The sequence below is a fragment of the Lactuca serriola genome, chromosome 1, assembly GCF_051521515.1.
Source record: "Lactuca serriola cultivar US96UC23 chromosome 1, Lser_US96UC23_V15, whole genome shotgun sequence".
NCBI lineage: Eukaryota > Viridiplantae > Streptophyta > Magnoliopsida > Asterales > Asteraceae > Lactuca > Lactuca serriola.
Window position 1 is genome coordinate 231,908,833 of NC_136408.1, and position 20,693 is coordinate 231,929,525.

The 20,693-nt window shown below is 37.0% G+C and overlaps 1 long non-coding RNA gene across 1 annotated transcript; it reads right to left on the minus strand.

Moving 5' to 3' along the window:
• Positions 1-393: 393 nt before the first annotated feature.
• Positions 394-991, minus strand: LOC145072759 (uncharacterized). The gene is made up of 3 exons (XR_013691144.1): positions 868-991; positions 657-741; positions 394-525 (listed from the first exon to the last, which is right to left on the minus strand). It is a non-coding gene; the product is annotated as an uncharacterized LOC145072759 (long non-coding RNA).
• Positions 992-20,693: the final 19,702 nt, after the last annotated feature.

Below are 20,693 nucleotides of genomic sequence, written 5' to 3' on the forward strand. Positions count from 1 at the left end.
TAATCTACTCTCTACATCAAATTCCAACTAAGTAAAGTTGCATCTTGCCTTTCATAATTCTTTAAGACTAATGCTCCAAACAGATGTTATATGGATAAGAAGTTTACATTGGCCCATCTACTCTGTGTTTCATACTAACAATTGAAATGAAGAATGCAACACTTGCATTTGCAGCATCTTATCTCTTTCGGCTTGAGCTTTCTTTTCCTCTTTTCCTCTTGCAACAAAAAATTACCAAAATCAGAATCACATAGAAAAGGCATATTGTGATTTCTTGCATTAAACACCAAAATCATAACTTTTGTGTGCAAGTTACTTATTATATCAAAGATAAAACAAGATTTTTGATTTTTGACATACAATAGAAGCAAGTTTAGTTTTAAAATAATTACCAGCAATTGCTTTGGTTTGTGCAGCAACAACTTCCATGGTGGTTCCAGCTTCTCGTTGCTCAAGAGTCTCCCCAACACAAGCAATAACCTTCAAACCTTGAGATAGTGCGTATGCAACATTGTCTCCAACAAACTGAATGAAACAAGAAAAAGAAAAAAAAACTTTTTCAGTAACTTGCATACAACACTGATTAAGATGTTCACAAGGAAAAGTGTGAATTGATTTGAATAGGCTGAGTAAAATCTACACAAGGAAAAGGGTACCTCATTAGTTTCATTCAATAGGGCTCTCCTTTCAGAGTGACCTAGGATGACCCAAGGGACACCCAAATTGGCAAGCATCTCAGCACTGTAAATATAGAAAACCAACTTCAGTATTTAGTAAGAATCAAGAAGAAGAAATTAGACATAGGAAATTGAAAAGTTTTAGAAAAAAAAAGGATGGTAATTTGATAAATGACACTTTGAAACATACCTAACCTCACCGGTGAATGCACCACCCTTCTTAACCCAACAATTTTGAGCTGCAACTTGGATTTCAGGCCTCAATTCACTTTTAACAGAGGTAAGAAACACAAAAGGAGGGCTCACCACCACCTCTGGTATGAAAAGTACTCAAAGGGCATTTACGTAATTTCACTTATTTATGGTCTCTTTATTTTACCCTTTGAAATTATGATGATATTTCAGGAAGTCATAACAGGAGCTGGCCACTCCAGTGCTATTGATTGGTGGGCAGTGGGTAAGCTTATTAATTTTCATGAATTAAAATAAGATTATAATATAAAAACAATGTATATCTGTAGCTCTACTTTGTATATTATTTTACTATAATTACTGAAAAAAATAATTGTTTACAAACTAAAATTTTAAACATGCCATTGAAAGCCAACAACTGAGACTAACCATATCACAAATGTCGATTCTGTTGCATCTGTTGACTTTGATTTTGAATAAGTTGTTGAAAATGAACATGCTGCTGAGATTGCATAGGAGTCTCATGTAGTGAATGCTGAGACCTGAAATTCATCTTTTCTGCCTGCTGAGTATTGACGAAATTTGACTGATTGACCATCAAAGGAGCACTCGTGTATGTAGTGCATGCAAGCTTACTGGATTCATGTTTTGATTATTCATCATTAATGTATTTGAGGTTGTGGGAACATAAAAGTTTCCTATTCGAGAAGAATCAGTGGTGCTACTCCCATAACCATCACCTGCAAAGTATACATATTAAGTACCCCATCAACATTAAAGAGGATACTACAATGCCAAAAGAAAAGAGAGAGAGAGAGAGAGAGAGAGAGAGAGAGAGAGAGATAGAGAGAGAGAGAGTACCCTGTGACATCTGTTGTTGATGGACATTCATGTTCCCATAATGAGAAGGTGTTACATAGCTTTCTGAGGTTCCTGAAGCATTCATCATAGGTGAATTATTGGGCATCATTCCTAATCCGTTGTTTATTGAGCCATTTGAAAAGCCATAAGCTTTCTGTTGTAAACTAGACCTGATTCCCCCACCCATATGGCTCCCAAGGCTATGTAATATGCGAATGTTTTGGCCACCGACTTGCTACTTCTGGTTCAGTGGCTGAGAATGAGATACCATTGTTGAGTCAATAGTCGATAGCCCAACAACATTGTTAGACATATCTTTGTTCATGTAAGACTGATTAGTATTACTATTATTAAATCTAGGAGTAGGTATCATCTGGCTGTCCATTCTTTGTGCCCCCATTGATGAAATGAAACTGTTTCCACTCGAAAAATTTGATGTTGACTGTTGATAACCATTCATCAAACCTCCTGCCAAAGTGGATCCAATGTTTTGATACAGAGTAGAAGAAAAGTCGATAATATAAAATAATAAGAGACAAATTTTACCATCAGACGACCCCAAGGAACCATTTTGCATCCCACTGGAAATTCGGGTGGTATTAGGTAAAAGGTTTCCTGTGTGCACAGGTGATGGCATCATGTGGCCATTATATTTGAGTTCCCACTTTGTGCCATGCCTGGATTTGGAATCATTGTTCCCATGGGAACAGGAGTGGTCAACTTGAAACACAGGAAAAATAAATAAATCCAATCAGCAAATTAATTTCTCCTTAACATCATCAGGTGTGGTCTCAACACCTGAAACACAGGAAAAATAAATAAATCCAATCAGCAAATTAATACTTGCACAATCTTTTTAGAAACAAATATTATTATTATATCAAAGAGAAAAAATTACCATCATCGAAAACACTAGAATTCTTGTATTGACTAACATGCTTGGCCATCTTTTGCAATCAAATTGTTGTTGTTGGTTTGATTCCCTGAAAACAGAGAATTCAGGAATTCATGAAGCTTCAATTTCCAACTAAATATCTCAACAAAATTTATTAACATAACATACAAACAACATGCAGTCCATTTGTCAGCAAGAAGCTGGTTTCTGTCCATTTGGTCCTTGCTCCCCGAGACTTTCTGATTCAGGTACTTATTTCAGAGTTTCATATCGATTTTGGTTCTCATTTCAAGGTTCCAAGGACCAAAATCGATATGGAACCTTGAAATAAGGACAAAAATTATTAAAAAGTTTCAATTTTGGATCAAACACGATGAAAATCAGAAAGCACAGGGACCATTTTCTAATTATTCTTAATCTGATACAGTGTAACGCAAACAGCATAAAAAAGTTGGAAATCAGTGCAGATTGCAAATCAAAAGCAAGTAATAGGTAAATAATCAATGATAGACATACCCTAATAAAAGACTTGGAAGCTTGATTTTCATTCTGCTACGAATTTGATGAGAAAGCCTGATTTTCTCATGTTTGCAGAGTACACCAAAGTAGCAAAAAAGTTTTGAAAGTTCCACAATGATGACTTCATAAGCAGTGGAACTGATTTTTTCACCATATGCCACAATTAGTTAGTGTATTCAAGTTAGAAAGTGTTGCTTGCCTTAATGCTCGATTAGCCGATTTTTGAAAAGAAGAAAAACCATGGTTCAAATTTTGGTCCAATTTTCAATGTAACAAGTAGAATTCCCTTAAATGTTGGTTTTGGTTATACCTTGCAGTTAACTCCACAATAACATGTTCTAGGACACATGAATGGTCTAGGTACAGTGGAGATGTAGCTATAACTGCAAAAGCCTGAAAAAAAATTCAAGGGTCAGAGATAAAAGTATATGTTGTTGCCCACATTGTATCTTTTACAAGTTCCAACCTTTTTTTTTCGTTCAGTTTCCACTTTATTACATATTATTTTGTTTACCAAGTATATGATACCGAGGGGGCATTTGGCTCCCATAATGTTTTGGAAGGAATTGGAATTTGTCAAAGGAATCAAAATCTAAGAGGATTGGAATCTGACAAATTGTAAATTACTGGTTGACAGAAAATAGAATGGAAGATTATAACGAAAATTAAATAGTTCTAGATTCACTTTTAAATATATCTTTTTTGTTATATATACTGAGGGTATGGTATGAGGGTATGGTATGGAATTGAATTCCTTCCACCCATTCCTAGGAATGGTAAAATCCATCAAACATGGAAAACTGAAGGAATCTAATGGAATTGATTCCGGCCATTTGGAACCAAACACGCCATGGAATGGAATCTCGAATTCCAATTCAACCGGAATCCACAAACTAAACACATCCTAACTTGAATTGGAAAAAGCTTCAACATTCAATAAGGAAACCTAAAGAAAGTATATAAACAAACCTTAACAGCTGTAAGTCGGGTTATCTCATTTCCCATTCGATCTACAAGAACAGGAAGGCAAGCCAGTAATTCTGCTGTGAGATGATCACCAAATGTTGAAACAACAAGCCCCATACAAGAGATAGCACATTCCTTAACCTCCTGGAGAAAGACAATTATGTTATCCCAAATTCCCAATACAAGTTCACAAACAAGTACTAACCTGGTCTTGATCTCGGTTTGTCAATCGTGACAAGATGGCATTATATATTGGATGGACATAAGATTTGAAATCAAAATTAGAAACCTAAATAAATCAATAAAGTAATATCAGAGCATAAAAATAGATAAATACAAGAAATTTTTGGAATAGATCATGAAATAGAAAGGGATAACACCTCAATGTTTGCTCGAACAAGTTCCCCGCATACTCTTAATGCCTCTGCAGTAACTTTGTAATAGCGTTCACCAACAACAGATAAAACAGGAGCAGAAATAGCCTACAAGAAGATGTCAACATAACAGTAATATTAAAATCTAGAAATCCTAAAGTAGAAACCAAAAAAAAGTGGGACCCTTTATATGGATAATACATTGTAAGGGACCGGTAATAGTAATTGTCAGATGCAAAACATTATTGCTCTCAAGAAACTAAAATGAAAATATTAACGAAATCACTGATTTTTTTCCTAAGTTATAATAAGCAGGTGGATCATAAAGTGTCTTTTGGGATATAATGTAACATAATAATCCATTCCATATTAATAGTCTCTTAAACTAGACAGTTCTAGCTGGTAATTGCACTACTAAAAATAGATACCAGCTACATAGTCTTTTAACTGTTCATTTGAGAATTCATCTTCTTTTCTTCTTTTTTGAATTTTATCCATTTGAGTACTACTTCTTGTTCACTAACAGATCCCAATATTTGTTTTTTGTTTTTGTTATGTTTTTTTTTTAATTTGACTTTTGGGGATTTTGTTTGGTTTCAGGTTTCTTGTAGAGGAAGATGAAGGACATTAAGAAGACGAAAGAGACAAGGGCATAATGGTCATTTTCATAAATAATTGGTTGTGTCGTAATCAATACTCTTTAAATAATTCCGTAAAACATCTGAAATGCATTGCTTTTGTGATTGTCATTAAGGATCCAAGAATCTATTTAGACATGAACTTTGTAGCTGAATCCATTGAAGAATCAATCAACATTCTCATTTTCATTCACGAGGGTAAAAGTTGAAATGAAATAGCTGCTTTTACCATAGAACAAATACAGTCCTAACAAATGATCCTATGGCAGAAAGTGCAAATAAAATTCATAAATTGAGCTCTACCGGAAATATATGCAGAAACCAAAAGAATTTTTTTCGTTCAGTTTCCTCTTACCGAGTATAAGACTCACAGGAACACTGTAGAGAAGCGACTTGGACATGATGATAAAAAAACTTAATCAAAACTATGAGTAAATTAACCTAATCACTACAGATTACCTAAAAAATCATAAACCCTAGAAGTTTCTCTAGATTAATTTGGGGAAGTTGCATATAAATTGAAACATACATAAGCCCTAGAAATCCATTAACATGTAAAGTACCTGACAGATGCCATCATTGTCAAAAAGAAACTCCTGGAAGAGATCAGCGACGCCCAATCATTGCGGTCCAATGAAGCAGGATCTACAATACGTGTTTTGATGTTGTAACGTTTTTGGTTGCAAATTTGTAGGTCATTTGGAGATGGAAGACTATCACTAGAACAATACGTGCTCTCAATGACTTATTTTGGGAAGCCATGTGGCACCGATGAGCAACAGAACAACTCCTAGATGAAGATGATGACAAACGTGGTGGGCGGTGGAGGCGCTACTTAAGGCATCGGGTTAGGGTGTCCATCGGAAGGGTTTATTTACCAGCGGGAAGGGCTTCTAAATGTGAGAAGCTGTTGTGAGCTCTAAGAAGTATGTGAGGTCCGGTTCAAAGCCCTAGTAACTTATTGATTATGTGAAGATGGGCCATATGCGAAGATAAAAGATGAAGACGGACCATATTTGAAGAATTTTGGGCAAAGGTATGGTTAGATTGGTTCAAAGCGTATCTATGGATATTAAAGCGGCCATGGAATTTGCAGAAGTTGTACCAGTTTTAGGGATAAATCGAACTAGTTGGTCTTTGTTGTTGATCTTCTTTGCCGTGATTACTGGCTCGTGAATAGAGAGAAAGGATAGGGTTTCTTGATTGAGAGAAGGAGGGGGAGAAAATGAAGGTCATCAGCAAGTGGAGAGGAATGAATGAGCGGGTCCTCCAAAATTTTGGGGATTTTTGTCGATCGATCATTTCCCGCCTAAAAGGCGTGTTTCATTAAAAATTTATAAAGCGACATACTTACATGACACACATTTTATAAAAGGCGCCCTCCGCATTTCCTTTTTTTTCTTTTCTAACACTAATTTTAGGGCACACACAAATGCGCGTCTTCTATCCGTCAAATTTTGCAAAACTGACACTATTTTTTAGGGCACCCACAAATGCGCGCCCTCTATCGGCGAGTGTCATTGTTTGCGCGTCATTAAAGGCCAGTTTTCTAGTAGTGAAAATACCTTGTTATCAAATGTATTACGTTTGAAATGTTTATTAAAATGACATCAAGTCATTGTTAATTATTGTTCAAAACTCTAAGATATCTTACAAAACCATTTTTATCTTCTTGATCAAAACTATATCTATACACTTACTTTCTTATATATGTATTGATATGATAGCTTTCATCCTTCATTTAGTTTCCCACACTCTTGTGTAACAAGGGTGTATAAACCTGCTTGGACAATCAATTACCTTCCAGTTAACTATTATAGGGATAGTTAGGAAATACAAAACATTATTCCTATTACAAGGAATTACACCAGATTCGGTTCATTCATGAGTCTATACTATACATTACATGTTACATGAATACGTCTACATCGATACACTTACAATAATACATTTACATATATACATTTATTTGTATACACTTACATGGATACTTGTACCTAGATTCTATATGATGAGTTACTAGTACATACCATACGTGTAAATTTGTTCTGCCTATCCTAGTGCTAAAGGATAACTAGACGGGACTAACCATTCCGGAACCCACCTGTTAGCAACAGAGGTAATGAACATCTACGGATGCTTGCGGTTAATACTTATATTAGGAGTACCTTTACGGGACTAACCATTCCTTAAACCTGCTGCCAGCTACAGAGGAAAATGAACAATCTACAGATGTTCAAGGTTATACATTTCGACAGTCACGATGTCGTGTTTATCCTAATGCAAAAGGATAATACTTTTATGGTTATATTTTCCCTATTACTTTTATTTTGTGTTACATTCACATAAACGAGGAGGTAGACTATATATTGTTAATAGTAGTCATAAAGGGGAAAACCATTTTTGTTACAGCAAAACATACCGGTCTTGGTAGAAGACTACTTTCATACATACAGGTCTTGGTAGAAGACTACTTTCATACATTCGGGTCTTGGTAGAAGACTACTCTTATAACTAATAGGAAATATGGGATTTTCTAGGGTTTCATACTTACATCAAAAGTGTCATTCAAAGATTTGCATAGCATTCATAACAGTTTCCAAAACAAGACAATGACACTTAAATACTTATGAATTCACCAGCTTTATGTTGATACTCGCTTTCAAAATAACTTGTATTCTCAGGCCACCAGTAGATAGGTATGATGGCCAGGTTTTTAGAAGACGGAGCACAGTCAAGACTCGTCTTTTATTTTGATTTTATATTTTGGTGTCTTATTACTATCAAAGAACACACAAGTATTAAATATTTACTTTTAATGCAATGGATGATGTTGTTGCTTGTTAACTACTTTGCACTGTTGTGATACTGTACATGACGTCCTCCACCCCTGAACGTTTCCGTCGTTCTCGAGTCTGGGGTGTGACAGTAGCAGATGCCCTTAGTCGAAAGGAGTACTCAGGTCGTAGTGTGAAGGCACTAACCATGACCATTCATTCGCATCTGTCCACATAAATTAAGGAGGCTCAGTTAGAATCCCTAAAGCCCGGAAATATGGCGGATGAAGCCTTAAGAGGAATGGAGAAAAACTTGGAAATCAAGGATGGCGGTGTTTGTTACTTCATTAATCGGATTTGGACACCGAAGTTTGGTGGATTCTGAGAGGTCGTTATGAATGAAGCTCACAAGACCCGATACTCCGTGCCTCCAGGTTCAGATAAAATGTATCTAAATCTTAAGAAACTCTATTGATGGCCAAATATGAAAGCCGATATTGCTACCTTTGTGGACAAGTGCCTAACTTGCACCAAGGCCAAGGTAGAATATCAAAAGCCCTCAGGTTTAATGCAGAAGCCAAAGATACCTGAGTGGAAGTGGGAGTGGATTACAATGGATTTCATAACTAAGTTACGCAAGACCCCAAGTGGTCATGACTCCATTTGGGTAATCATCGATAGATTAACCAAGTGTACTAACTTCCTACCAATTAAGGAAACAAACAAGATGGAGAAACTGACCAGAACATACATCAAAGAGATTATGCGACTGCATGGTGTGCCAATCTCCATTATCTCCGATAGAGACAGTAGATTCACTTCGAGATTTGGCAGTCGCTATAGAAATCTTTGGGGACTAAATTGGACATGAGTACAGCCTACCATCCACAAACTGACGGGAATAGTGAGTGTTGGGTCTAAAATTATGGTCTATACTTTGGTTTTCTAGGAAAATGTATTTTTATGTCTAGGACCATAAACAGCTCAGTGTTTACGGCTATATATGTGTTTACGGTTGTGTATACAGCCATATACGAGTTTACGGTCGTAAATCCATGTACGGCCAACTGTCTCATATATATATATATATATATATATATATATATATATATATAGGGTGAGGAGTGCTAGAGAGAAGAATAGTGTGTGTGTGTGTGTGAATCTCTGGTAAGGATCTTCATTCATATCATCAATACATTATATTCATATTATTCTTCTTCTCCTTCTTCTTCATTAGATGTGGCATCATCCGCTTGAATGGGATTCCGCACCATCAAACGAATCTGATTGATACACAAGCAGAATGGGGACTTACAATTGGTATCAGAGCCAAATCAGTGTCAAATTGGATCTTCGTGTGTGTATGGCCAGAAAACTTCATCATTTTTTAGACTAATTCGAGATTACCTATTGAGTTTCTGCTTCTGATCAACATTCAAAGGCTTAGAATCAAAACTTACTTGGAAATTCAAGTGTTTTTGGTGTGTACGGTTAAACCCAGTGTGTACAGTTGAGCTTAAATGAAGCGCGTATGGCCGGACTCACGTGTACGGCCGTACTCCATTCAAGATCATTGACTTTAATCGAGTGTACGGTTGGAGTGTCCGGTTGAAGTGTACTATTGAAGTGTATGGTTGGAGTGTATGTTTGGAGTGTACGGTTGGCATGTATGGTTGTGATCCTTTGTATGGCCGTAAACTCCTTAGTTGCTTCAACTTCTTAATTTTAAGCGTTTTTCTTGTTAAGTTTTCGATCTGTTCATTTCTGAAAAGCCAAAAACAACAAACAAAAATGGACTCACAAAACTCAGAAATTCATCATGAACTGGATTCCATAATGGGAACAACCACACGTATTCCATGTCTGTAATCTGCTGAAGGTTTCCCAGAATGGAAATATCGGATTGAGAAGTACATCAAGATGAAAGATTTCAAAGTATGGCATAGCATTCTCAGAGGACCTGTCATGATTACTACCACACTTGCAAATGGAACAATAATTGACAAAGTGTTTACAGACTACGCTGATGAGGATTTTGAAAAAGTCGAAGAACAAGAAAGGGCTCTGGCTACTCTGACCATGGCTTTATCTCTTGATATAGCTCAAGGTTTCAGAGAATATGATTCAGCCAAAGCACTACGGGAAGCTCTAATTGAAGTCTACGAAGGAAACGAAGACATGAAACAGAGGCGTCAGGATATGCTAAGACAAAAATTCAATATGTTCAATCATATTCTTGGTGAAACCTTGGAAGCTAAGTTACAGCGATTTACCACACTCACTACTAAAATGAGTTTAGGCCGAATTTTTGTGCCTAAATTTGAAATAAACAAGAAGCTGCTCAATTCTCTGCCATGGTCTTGGAATATGAATGTTGATGTGATCAAGAAAACAAAAGACCTTAATAGTCTAATTTTAGCTAAAACAATGGCAATCATTAAAGCTTGTGACTTGGATGACAAGCAGAGAGAGATTAACCATGTCAATTCATACTCCATTATGAATCTGGGGATTCAATCCAAAAATGCCTTTTCATCTTTAACCACTCCTCAAGTTTAATCATTTGCTGCTTCCCAACCATCATCATATGTCATTCCATCTATGCAAAGTGCTCACTCTTCAGTTTCCTATCCATAAGTTGCTTCTTCTTCAAAGGCTCCTGCTCCAGATCCCACTCCAACCCTTGCTCCTAAAGAGAATGACAAAAATTTGGCTCTAGCAACCGGTTTAGTAAATTGTTATAATGCTTTTGTATCCGGTGAACTGCCCCCTCAATTGTCATTTGCTGATCTGGACCAAATTCATCCTGAAGATGTTGAAGAAACGGATATTACTTGGCAAATTGCAATGTAAGTATTCAGGGCAAATCAATTTTCAAAGAAAACTGGAAAGAGCAATTGGGGAATGAATGCAGAAAAGAAGGTAGGTTTCAACAAGGGAAAGCTTTGTTGGTACAACTGTCACGAGCCGAGTCACTTTGCTCGTGATTGTTCGAAGCCTGACAGATGAGTAAACACTAATCGAACGATGGTACCAGTTGGGAACATTCAAGGAAATGTTGTTGTTAACAGTGAGACTGCAAATCTGGTTGTGGTAGCTCAGTCATTTGACTGGGAGGACCAGATTCAGGCCTTGAATATTTCAGGATCTGAAAATGCTCACTTGACTCAAATCAATGACATTCCTGAAGAGAAAGCTGAATTGGACCTAGAGGAAGAAATGATGGAGCTGCAATTTACATTCATGGTGTTTACCACTCCAGAGACAGAAAAAAAAAAAGAGGTAAGTCAGACTTCTTGTTCTCAAACATGCATTAATAATGTTAAAAATCTACTTGAGCATATAGAATTGTTACGTAAAGAGAACGAGGACCTAAAATACGATATATATCAACTTAGGAAAGGGAAAAAAACCTTTGCAAGCACAATTAGAAGCAAAAACAAAAGATTTTAGGAAACTTCAAGAAGAATACATCAATAAATGTGCTAACTATAGATACATAACAGAACAACTTGCAGAGTTAACTGCTAAACTTGACGCATTAAAACATAAGTTTGAAAATGCAGATTTTAATTTCAAAAAATTTAATGCGTCGAGTGAAGTAGTTGCATCAATGAAGGAAAATAGTTTGAGATTTAAAAATAATCAATCAAATGGTTTAGGTATGATAAAGTGCGTCCTCCTTTTAATCATACCTATCAGTATAACCCTTTGACTAAAGAGGAAATGGACAGAGAGACACATCTCAAATATGGCAATCCTGCAATATTTGTGTCGGGATGTGGTCCTCGGGTTGTGAGTACTAATGTTTCCACTTCTTATGCAGATCAACCATTAAGTCAAATCAAGCAAGAAGCTGAAGAAAATGTGTCTGATAATAAGATTGTTTCTGAACCTGTTGTTTTTGTTTATAATGATGTTACTTTTGTTTCTGATTCCAAAGCTAATGTTGTGTCTTGTGATGATTCTGTGTCAAAGTCTGACAACTCAAATTTCTTTGATATGTTTGATGATTTGTTTGACAATGTTGATGTTCCGGTCTTAAGCACATCCACTTCATCCTCACCATCCACTTCACCCTCACCATCCACTTCACCCACACCCAACACACACACTGACTTTTGCATATGTACTTGTGGGAAAAATAAGGGCGTCATTAAAAAAATAAATCGGAGAAAGGCAATACCAGTTTTCGTGATCAAAAACAAATTTGTTTTGACTGTGGTACTGCCGGCCACATCGCTCGAAATTGTTCCAACCAGGGATTTGTGCATTTTTGCTCACCAAGGAGAGAGAACGAGTCTCGAGGAAGGTCTTTAACTAGAAAGTCCTCGAGATATCGCCCTCAAGATGATGATTGGAAGGTTAATCATAATAAAACAAGGGCCGTTTTTAAATCAAATAAACAGGTTTTCGATAAATCAGCCACAGGTGCTTTGCCAAAATCGAATGCAACTAAGTCAAAAATTGATTTCGTCAAAGGGTGCGTCAGGATCTTCGACTAATTTTAGTCGATAATCTAGACGCTCAAAGCTAAAGAAAACCATTTCCAAATCACCTTTGAAATCTTGAACACATAAATACCAGTAGGTGCCCAAATCTACTTCCGGCCAATCATCATCACCCTTTGAAAGTGTTTCCAATAATGATTCAAAATCAAAAAGTACAAAGGATAAATCTGTAAATGTTAAGGGTCAACCCAAGGTTGTAATGACCTGGGTCCCTAAATCTAAATAATCCCGCTCACTGTGCATGAACAGTTGCGGAGGAATGTCGCCAGACCCTGGTATGTCGACAACGGTTGTTCCCGACACATGACAGGAAACATCTCCCAGCTAAACGACATTCAAAATTTTAATTGGGGATATGTTTCCTTTGCGGGAGGTGAAGGTGTAAAGATCACTCAAACAGGAAGAATATCAAATGGAGTGCTGAGTTTCGAGAATGTCAACTACGCTCCCGAGTTAAAGGACAACCTGTTGAACGTTTCTCAAATTTGTGACAAGGGTTATTCAACTCATTTCACTGATAATGAGTGTCTGATTCTGAAGCCAGACATTGTTATCCCGAAAGACTGGATTCTTGTAAAATCTAAATGGGATGGCAATGCATACATCATTGACATGAATAACAACATTCCTGAACAAGTCACTTGCCTCTTCTCCAAAGTCTCCGAACAAAATGCTATGATGCGGCACCAAAGATTGGGACATGCTAACGCAAAGAACTTGAATCATCTTGCGAAGAATGATATGGTTCGTGGACTTCCTGTTAGAGAGTTCATGATGTATGTGTGTGTATCCAAGGTGTACCTGACGTTTTTGTGATATTAACGTGTGCATGCTTGGTTTAATCTTTCCTCAAATCCATTCTTATTCTGATTGATTGCTCTCTGTTTGATCACTGGTTTGGATCCTTGAAATCAGGACTTACAATATTTTTATGTCTAGGAATGTAAACAACTCAGTGTTTGTGGCTATATATGTGTTTACGGTTGTGTGTACAGCCAACTGTGTCATATATAGAGGGTGAGGAGTGCTTAAGAGAAAAAGGCTAGAGAAGAAGAGCATATTGTAGAGAGAGAAACTAGAGAGAAGAATAGTGTGTGTGGGTGTGTGTGTGTGTGTGAATCTCTTGTAAGGATCTTCATTCATATCATCAATACATTAGATTCATATTATTCTTCTTCTCCTTCTTCTTCATTGGATCTGGCATCATCTGTTTTATTGGGATTCTACACCATCAAACGGGTATGATTGATACACAAGCAGATTGGGGACTTATAGTGAGAGGACCATACAAACCCTAGAAGACATGCTGAGAGTCTGTGTGATTGACTTTGGTAAAGCATGGGATACCCATTTACTACTAGTCAAATTTTCATACAACAATAGCTACCAATCTAGCATCAAGGTTTCCCCGTTCGAAGCCCTATATGGCTACAAATGCAGATCCCCTTTGTGCTGGGCTGAAGTAGGAGACACGCAATTAGCCAGAGGCGAAGTTCCAAACAACACTCTCACTGGCCCGGAGATCATTCGGGAAACCATAGAAAAGATCGTACAAATCCGAGAACGACTAAATGCCTCTAGAGACAAACAAAAGAGCTACGCAGACAAGATGCGAAAACCCTTGGAATTCCAGGTGGGTGACCGTTTTCTGTTAAAGGTCTCACCTTCGAGGGGCATGATATGCTTCGGTAAGCATGAAAAATTAAATCCAAGATACATAGGACCGTTCGAAATCCTCACTAGAATCAGCCCAGTAGCTTACAAACTCCGTCTACCACAAGAACTTAACAACGTACACCCTGTCTTCCACATGTCAAATTTGAAGAAGTGTCTATTTGACAAAACTCTTGTGATTCCACTCGATGAGATCGAGGTAAACGAGCGTCTTAACTTTGTGGAAGAACCCGTAGAAATTATGGATAGGGAAGTCAAACGAACGAAATAAAGTCGCATACCAATAGTGAAGGCTCACTGGAATGCCAAGCGTGGACTTGAATTCACTTGGGAGCGAGAGGATCAAATGAAACAAAAGTACCCGCATCTTTTTCCTAGTCCATGATTGTATTCATTTTAGAAAGAATTTTGGGACAAAATTCCCTCTTACGGGGGGATGATGTGACAACTCGATACTTTCAAGTCAACAAAAGTCAAATCCGATAAATAAAATTTCGAGTTTTATTTTATTCCGTTAAGTTCGTAAGGGTTAGAAAATAATTTATATTATATAAATAACATTTATATAAGTTTTCGGAATAAAAAACATTCGAAAATCAGCATCTTTTCCACCAGAATTGAAAACCCTCGCACCAAAACTCTTTTCGGCCGAAAACCTTTGACCGAAAACTAATTTCAGTTGAAAACTCTTTTCCGGCCGAAAACCCAACCGTATATATATTTTTCCTTCGAACACTTAATCATTTCTCATCTTTTTCACCCGAAAACACTCTCAATTTGCTCCCAATGATCATCCAATAATATTTATACCTTCAAGTGAAAACCTTTAAATCTTCATATTTTCACCAAGAACACCAAGAACATCCTTCAAATCTTCAAGTGACCAAAAAAACCCAGGACTAAGAATCTGTGTTCGGCCGAGAGCCCCACTTGGAACCGAAAACTCTCTTCAACACTTATACAATTCTCGGTAACTATTCCTAACACAAAACAAGTGTTTTCTAACACTTTAATTTATGGTTTCGCTAATTTAAATACAATTATGTGTTTAACTATTATTAGGATACCGTTAATTCCGCTTACGTCAACCCGATGATCATCTCTACAACACCGATACACAAACACATACTAGAGGTGAGTTCATACCCCTACATTTTCAACGTTTTTAATGTTTCTAGGGGGAGAATACAAGAAAAACACAAGGACTTCGTGTTTATACAAAATTTTTTCTTTTTAAACAGTTTTAAAACTTTTGCAATCAATTCAAAGCGAGTATTCGCTACATTTCATAAAAATATTCTTATATTTTAACCCTTTTGTAACATGTCAAGCATAAGGGTGTTATATTTTCGTACAATGAAAGTTGTAAACGTTTTCAATACCCTACAAAACACTACATTTAAACTATAATTGGTATAGTTTAGGAATCATTACACTATTTCACTAAGTACAATACATAGAACAAGAACATTTATTCAAACTATAGTTGGTATAGTTTGGGAAGCACTACTCTAATACACTAATACAAGTATTCGCTACTAAAATAATTATTTTACATTACAAAGTATATTATTCTCAAGGAAATGCATTCAGTTACTAGTACAAGAGAACACTACAACACTACACGTAAACTAGTTAATACAGCGTTGTGAGGCATTACTTCAAATGTACCCTTTGGGGTATGGAACTAAATCCTATACAATATAACCAGAGTCTCCTGGAGGGAGAGCGTGAGATTTGCATATAGATCTATACAGGATTGACAATCCCACACCTGAACTGTTAGCTACAGTTAGGCCGGCAGGCCTGGGGTGACAAATGTCATAACTATCAGACACCTGAAGAACATCGTAGAGGTCACTAAGTCATATCAAGCATGGTTATATGAAACTCACAACAGTATAACTAAAACATATGTTTACGGGATTAACATTACTTCAATGGTTTTATTTTATTTAATAAAACTACTGTGAAACACTACTTTGCACTACAGCTAGTGGTATCCAGGCGTCAGTGTTGTAAAACTCGCCGAGTTGGTCGATTACTCCTCCAAGTACTCGCTACTTGTCCCCTTACCAAGGCGAGTTACAGAATCTCGAGTACTCCCCGATCGTACCCTTATGTATACATATGTTTAACACAAACATGTGATTATTACTATATATATATATATATATATATATATATATATATATATATATATATATATATATATATATATCTTAAATTTTTAGTAATTATTCACGAAATGAGACCATTATGTGTTTTTTTAGTTTTTGTGTATTCACATCGATCTAATTTTGTTATATATTTCAATCAATTTATGATTTTAACTTATGATTTTGATATATATAATTTCCCTAAATATATTTCTACATGAATTAACAAATCTAAGTACTCCCCAAGTACTCCCGAGTACTCGCTACTCGGTAGTCAGCCGAGCAGGTACCGAGTAATGAGTTTTACAACCTTATCAGTCGTACATATAAAGATTTTCATACAAATACATATATAGTTAGGGGTGAGCAAAGGCGGGTACCCGCCCTAATTCTCTGGAACCGGAACCGGCGGTTCTTGAAATCTTGGAACCGGAACCGGTTCCAATATCGGGTACCCGGTTCGTACTTTTCTTTCTTATAATTTAATCGTTATAAACCATAAACTAATCGTATATTATTAACTAAAAATTATTTGTGAACAATATAAATTAGTTATGAATACGATTTTCATGTTATATTTTTCGAAAACCAAATATTGTTAAAAATGTTGAAAACCAAATGAAATATAATAGTGGATGTTTACATATTGTAACTCTCTGTTACTCAAGTCTTAATTGCTTTTCAAATTCTTCCAATTTTACAGGTTCCCATCGCATTAACATATCAATTAGCATTTTTTATCTTATTAGCAAACCACTTAAATTAATGTTTACAATGGAGTTCTGTAAATGAAAAAGGTCTCACTCATTGTCCAAAAATGAGAACCAATAACACATCTAAACTTATGTTAGACTGGTTAGCACGTTTATATATATATATATATATATATATATATATATATATATATATATATATATATATATATATATATATAAACAGGTTCCGGCGGGTAACCAGTGGGTAGCGGTTCCATAAAAATAAGAACCGGAACCGGAACCGCTTAAGGCGGCTCCCGTTCCGGAACCGGCGGTTCCATGGCGGTTTCGGTTCTGAAAGCGGATACCCGGTTTCGTTGCTCACCCCTAGATATAGTACTCTATTTTCTAGCATAGGGTACTCTAATACAACATACAATTATATGGAATACACATGAAATAGTTTATCTATTTACAATACTACATTACATTCACTATAGAAAATATTGGATTTTTTGGAGAAACATACTAGCATTTTCAAAGTACAAAGACAAGTTTCCTATTACTAAAACATACTTATGAACTCACCAAATTTGTAACGCCCTGACTTTCAGGTATTGGTTATGTGAGAATTTCTTGATTTCAAGGTCTACTCGACGAGTTGGTTGCCCTACTCGTCGAATAGCAGCGGGTTGGTCCGCGTGTTTTAGTGATCTACTCGCCGAGTCCAAGAAGGGATTCGACGAGTAGGAGCTGGCAGATGAAACCCAAAATCCTGTGGTTTTGCACCCTATTTAAAGGATCATTGGCCTCCCCCAGCCTCGCCTTTATAGCTTCTTGGCACCCTTAAACCCTAATCGTGTGTGTGTGTGTGTTTCTTTGGTGTGATAGAGACTTGAAGAGAGATCTTGGTGAGGAACACTTAGGGAAACAAGTAAATCGAAGCTAGGAACTCATGGGAAGAAAGGATATACATCAATTGACATTCTCTGTAAGGTATTAAGCTATCTCTGTGGCTCATATCATCTTTAATCTCTTTTTAGGTGGGTTTTAGGAAAGGCTTTTGTGTTTGAGCCAAGATCTGAAGCTGAAACTTCAGATATGGACTCCCTTTGGTCTCTAGATCCATAAAGGTATCAGTTTTGTCAAGTATGAGCCTTCCCTCAAGTGTTAGACTTCATTTTAAGCTTAGTTTTGTCATTTTAGGGCCTTAAAGCTTTGCATGCATGTAAATTTTGCAACTTTACGTGATAAACAGGCATTGGAAGGTTGGATCTATAATCTGGAGTCTTTGCATGGCTTAAAAAGCATCTGTATGGATGAAGGTTTGCAGGGACTCGGTGAGTGGCAAGGTCGACTCGGTGGGTCCAATGAAGTTGGTTGTGGGCTCGGCGAGTCAGATGAGTAACTCGACGGGTCCAATAAAGATTGGTCTGTACTCGACGAGTTGGTAAAATTAGGCAAGAACTCGGCGAGTGGTTGAGGGTGCTCGACAAGTTGAGATCAACATGGACTGATGACCTTGACAATTGACTTTGACTTTGACCAAGGGTTGACCCCTGGGGTATCTCGGGAATTTATGAACTTTGGATGTGTTGGATATATGTGGTGGCGTTGGTCCGAGAGTTGAGTTTTCTATTTCCAGTCGGCAGTTGCAAGGTGAGTTATCCTCACTATACTTAAGGGTCTAAGGCACCAACGTCGGCCCTTTGGATTGTATCTAGTTATGTTATGCTAGTATGATCTGTTAGATCGGTGTCCTAAAGGGTAGGATAATATTATGTGGTATGTGGCATGATCTGTTAGACCGGTATCCTAGAGGGTAGGATAATATTATGTAGTATGTGGTTTGATCTGTTAGATCGGTATCCTAGTAGATAGGATGGTATGATGCGTTATGTGGTATAATTTGTTAGATCGGTTGTTGTCTATAGACTGATATGTGATTATCTGTTATATATATGTGCACATGTTTGTTTGGCGGTTGAGGCTTATCTACTTTGTGCAGAGGCCACTAGACATGGGCATTCCAACTTGTTGGTTGTGGGCCTAGGGTATTCCATCCCGAGGATGATTGGACCCATAGTATGTTGGCATTCCAACCTGTTGGTTGAGGGCCTAGGGTATTCCAAACCGATGGTTGACTGGACCCATATTATGTTGTTTATGATTCTATGTGTATTACTGTGAGTATGGGTGTTTTGGGGGAGCTCACTAATCTTTCGGGCTTACAGTTTCAGTTTATTGTTTCAGGTACATCAGGGGATCGCAGCAAGGCGAAGGCGTGATCATACAGCTCCTCATATTTTGTTATGCTTTCTGGGAAAACTCTGATGTAGACTATTTGGAAACAAAATTGTAATAACTATTGGTTTTAAATGTTTTTGAAAAGTTTAAAATTGGCTTGAAATTTTGAGGTGTTACAAAATTAAATGTTGATATACTTTCAAAATCACTTGTATTCTCAGGGAACCAATAGACAGGTACACCCGCAAGATTTTGAGAACCCGGAGCGATATAGAGTCTCGTCTTTTATACTTTTGTTATTCACTATTGATGTCATATAAACTATGTTATGAATAGATGTAAATACAATATTTTATTAATATAATGGTTATGTTTGCTTTGATTACTATTATACAATTGTTATGATACTTTACATGACGTCCTCCGCCCCGAGCATTTCTGCCGTTCTGGTTTGGGGGTGTGACAGCAACTATTCCCATGGTCTAAGCATAACCAAGAATTCTCCTTCCCATAGGCTTCTTAGATTCTCCAAGATTCTTACTGATTCGAGTATGGATCCGGTGCTTTCAGTAGTATGGGCCCAATACTACCTTCCACAACTATCCATACTTTCCTCAATAATCTTCTCGAATCCTCTAAGTCACCTACTCCACTGATGCACCAAATATCCGCTAAACAGCAGCATAATACCCACCAAAGCAACTCCTAGGCTCCCCTAGGTTCCTAACCTCACCGAACCGTCCCACTAAACTCATTGGCATATATCCTAGGCTTTTCTAGGTTCCCAATCTCACCCTGCCATCAGCTACTGAAGAACTCCCCATGATGCCAGCCATCCACCTCCTGGATACCGTCATATCCACTTAGTAGCTGACTCCCATCACTCAAAAGTTCCACAAAGCACAAAGCAAGCAGCATTCATGCAGTGACTCTCCAGCCCATGAAACTTTCATAGAACATTCAACCCACATACCACAACTCATGCTATCTACATTCACCCTCACTGTCGGGTGCCTTATGCATGCAAATCATACACAAAACAGGATCTAACAGACTGTCAAATAATAGACTCTTCCCTAGGACCACAACCAGACAAGGAACATGAAATAAGGCCAAATCAATTATTCTAAGGCTATAAGATCCTAACCATATACAATTTTAAAAGCATACACTTAGCAATTACTAATACCAATAGTCATTCCCATTCCAGCATAGCATCCAATATCTCCAAGGCTACAGACATCACATATCATGCCAATCTATTGTTGACTACTCAACACTAGCATGAAAGTCTACCATCTCATACAACATATAAAGGCATCTCTCCTATCCCTAACTAGCATGCGATTCACATATTCATAAATATAGTCATAACTGATAACATATATGGGTATTTCTGGGGAAATCTTACTTGAGCTCGGCCGATTTCATGCACCACACTCTTTCTTTTCTTAGAAAACTCTTTCCTTGAAAATATTTTTCTTTTGAAAATTTTACAGATCCTCAGT